The following is a 4194-nucleotide window of genomic DNA, read 5'->3' on the forward strand; positions in this document are numbered from 1 at the left end:
AAATGTAGTGTATAATGTGTATAATAGGGATAAAATTGAAATTAACATCAAATAATAATTAAGTTAATTAATTATTAATAATTTTCAATTTGAAATTTAAAGCAAATAAGGATTTGCAGTTACGTACATAGCAAAAATGGCCTCCATTTTTCTCATGTGATGTGAATTCCTTCTCGTCCACTCTCTTCCCTTCTCATCGGTGAAAGCTCCGATAGCAACATCAGTCGCCGCTGCCAGAGCATCGGACCACGCCGTCCTGTGACCCGCCAATGTACGAGCAGCACCGTCGCGCACTTTGTGTCACTCACTAGAAGCATCTCAACGCGCCAACCGTGCGGCCCCTCCCGCAGCCGGCGTGTTTTACTGTCACTCCGTTTTCATCCGCCATAAACAAGGGATAGAAGCCGATGGTCGTACCATACGTGAATCACTCCTCACAGCCACGTTAATCGAGAATGATAATAATTAGGATTAGTAATTAAACATTTCACTTTCTTTGTATAAAAGCTTCTATGTTACAGAACAAAATTCAAAAAATCTGTTTGAGTGGTTACATTATTTATAAATCACTATTAGAATTTTCATAACTTTAAATCTTCTCCAGACTCTAGAGAAACTTAACATTTTTCATAACTTTAATTAAAATAACCATCTGGCTACTTAATGAAATGAACTTCCTACATTTGTTAATTATATATACTTAAACTAACCATCATCGTAAGAATTATAATAACTATCTGCCAACCTATTGAACTGAACATCTATCAATGGGCACGTGAGGGGAAAAGCATGGGTGGGGAAGGCATGGGTGCGGCTGTGGGGCTGCAGGGTGTCACATTGTTAAAATTTAAAATTTAAAATGGGGGGATTTGAAATTTAAAATTTGATGGTTATTTTGTCATATATTTTGGGGGGTTTCGTTGTGGGTAGGAAATGGTTAAAATTTGAAAGTGGGAGTAAAAGTTTTTTGTTATTAGAGTTTAGGAGGTGTTTTTTATTTTTTAATCCACCGTGGGCCAATAAATCAATCCATTGTACACATTGTCAAATTTTTTCATTGTCTCCCTAACAAAGTTCCTATCTAAATTATTATACAACGGTAATTTATGGTAATTTTTATTTATGCAAACTCGACGTATGATATTAACTTCATGTAATTCATGTAATATATAATTACGTCTAGACATTATAACATCCTACGACACAGAGTTTTACGCTTAGAATGTAAATCAAAGGTGGCGAAGCGTTACGACCTCTAAAAATAATGATGAGTTTGGAAAACTCTAAATTAAATTGATGATGATCAAATATTATTAACAGCAAAATTATTAATCTAATTTTGATTAATATATTAATTAAATTAATTTTGCTGTGCAGGTTTTTAATTGGGCCGAAAATAAAATATAAATGATTACAAACCCAAGTGTGAATTTTTGCTTAGCATTGGTTAAAATATTAATCAATGAAGTTTGGCTGAATTATTGTTCTTACGTTGGGCCAGACTTAATGCTTGTGGTTACAAGCCCAATTATAAATCTTTGCTAAGTGATCCAATACTTAGCCTAAATCAAAATATTATTGGGCCAAAATCAATATTTGTTTCTACCAAGCCCAATTTTAATTTTGATGAATGTTTTCATTGCTTGATCCGAAACAAAATTCATCAGGAAAGCAAATGTTACTAATTGGGCCAGAATAAAACTCAATGTTACAAAGCCCAATCTTATTGTTGATGAATGTTTCCAAACTTGGTCCGAAACCAAGATGAAGAGAAAGCAAAAATGCTTTCAACGGATCCAAGCACTTCACCATGTGATGGATTCCAAAATTCATTACATTGTCATTTAATGCATGGGAACTATGAGAGAGAAGGTTGCAGCTGAATTGATTGATGGCCATAGTGCTACACGCCACTCTAAGCTAGGGAAGTAAAAGCAATTTTTACCAACTAATTGGTTTATTACATTTGAATTGCTTTTCTTTCAAGTTGTTTATTCTCTCTCATCTCTTTCTTATTTTCGGTCAATATCCAGAAAATAAAGGAAGCCATGGAAGCTACATGGAGCTACCGAAATGAAGCTGCATGCATCAAGACCATCAAGCTAATGATGGCAAGAAAATATACTAAAATAAAAATGAGCTGTAGCTGAGATTTTCACCAAATATGGTTAGATTTGGTGAAGTAATCTTGAGTTCTTCATGCTCAAAAATGGACGATGAAGATTCGGCCAGCAAGGGAGATTCTTGAAGCATGGCTTGTCTTTGATTCTGCTCAACCACCACAGGAAGTAGCTAGAGTGGCGAAGTGATGGTTGAGGCAGAGATTGAAGTAGATGAAGTCATCATCATCATGAAGCATCAAGGGCCAGAAATCCATCTTGGAGAGCAAGCCAAGGATGGAGAGCTCGGATTGATGAAGGGTGATGATCAAGAAATGACTAGAGGTAATTGCATGTTGGGTTTTGCACGATTATCTCTTCTCTCTCTATGTGGCCGAGCCGGTTCTGTTTGTTGAAGGAGGAAGAAGTTGGTTTGGGTGTTGGCTTCAAGTGTGGAGGCTTCTCTCTTCTATAAAAAAGGGAGAACAACCATTGTTTGGAACAAGGAGAAAAATTTGAGAGTGCAAGGCACAGTGTTCTCAGAGCTACCTGAGCTAACAGTTTTCTCTTCTCCTTCAATGTATTCTGCTTTGTATTTTTCTGTTTAATTTTGTCATGTCTTGAGTCTCATGGAAAAAAGGCAAACAGTGAGGTTTGTATGAAAAAGCCATAGAGCGGAAAAAGGCAGAGAGTGCAAAATTAAAAGAAAAAGCCATAGATGTCTTAGAGTTCCTTTGTTCATCTATGTTGTGTTTCATGATTCTGTGGGAATTCCCTTGTAAGTTGGGTTAGCACTTTACAGTTTGTAATCAAGTTGATTATAGTGAAATTCCATCATTGTTGTGATGGAGACTGGATGTAGGCTGCACTGCACTTAGCAGCTGAACCAGGATATATCTGGGTGTAATCTTTCTTCTCTCCTACTCCATTTCTGTTTTCTACTGCACAGGAGCAAAAACTAAAAATGTCTCGTGCCAAGTGACGAGACAAAACGAAAAGTCTCGTGGCTAGGAACGAGACAAAAGAAAAAGTCTCGTGTCCAGAGACGAGCTAAAACAGAAAAGTCTCCTCTGAGTTCAGCAAGTGTTAGCAACCAAAAAGGGGACTAAGATTCAACCCCCCTTCTCTTAGCCACTGAAACCATCAATTGGTATCAGAGCTTGGTCTCAAAGAGATCAAGCTTTGCAGCTTGGAGTAAAGATCCTTATGGCAGAAAACAGTGGCACAAATGTGGTGTCCTATAATCTGACTGAAGGACAATCAAGCAATAGACCCCATCTTTTCAATGGGAAAAATTATACCTATTGGAAGGAGAGGATGAAGATATTTGTGCAAGCAGTGGATTACAGACTATGGAAAATCATCTTGGAAGGACCTCAATATCCTACTGTTACAAGTGCCGAAGGAGTTGTTTCTCTTGAACCTGAAGCAAGTTGGACGGATGAAGATAGAAAAAAGGTGGAGCTCAACGCCAAGGCCATCAATCTGCTCAACTGTGCTATCAGTTTTGAGGAGTACCGACGGGTATCAAGATGCACAACGGCAAAGGAAATCTGGGACAAATTACAAATAACTCATGAAGGAACCACCATTGTAAAGAAGACTCGGACAGACATGTTAAATAGAGAGTATGAAATGTTTGCAATGAAGGAAGGAGAGTCCATTGATGAACTATTCGAACGGTTCAACGCCATCATTGTTGGCTTAGATGCTTTGGGAATTACACACTCTGAATCTGTGCTAGTGAGAAGAGTGTTGAGATGTCTCACAAAAGAGTGGGAAACTAAAGCTTTAATTATTTCTGAGAGCAGTAGCTTAGATTCCATGACAGTTGATGATTTGAGAGGAAATCTTCTTGCTTTTGAAAACATCTATTTGAAAAAAGATTCAAAAAAGAAAGGAATTGCTTTTTCTTCTATGACTAACCCTCTGGATGAAGAATCCAGTGATAACTCCTCTGAACATGAATTTGTGTTGTTTGCAAAAAAAAATTCAGGAAAATGATAAAGCTTAAAGGCAAAGGCAGCAGCTCAAGGAGAGTGAAGAAAGACCTTAGCAAAGTAACTTGTTACAACTGCAAGGAAATGGGACATTT

The sequence above is a fragment of the Arachis ipaensis genome, chromosome B10, assembly GCF_000816755.2.
Source record: "Arachis ipaensis cultivar K30076 chromosome B10, Araip1.1, whole genome shotgun sequence".
Lineage (NCBI taxonomy): Eukaryota > Viridiplantae > Streptophyta > Magnoliopsida > Fabales > Fabaceae > Arachis > Arachis ipaensis.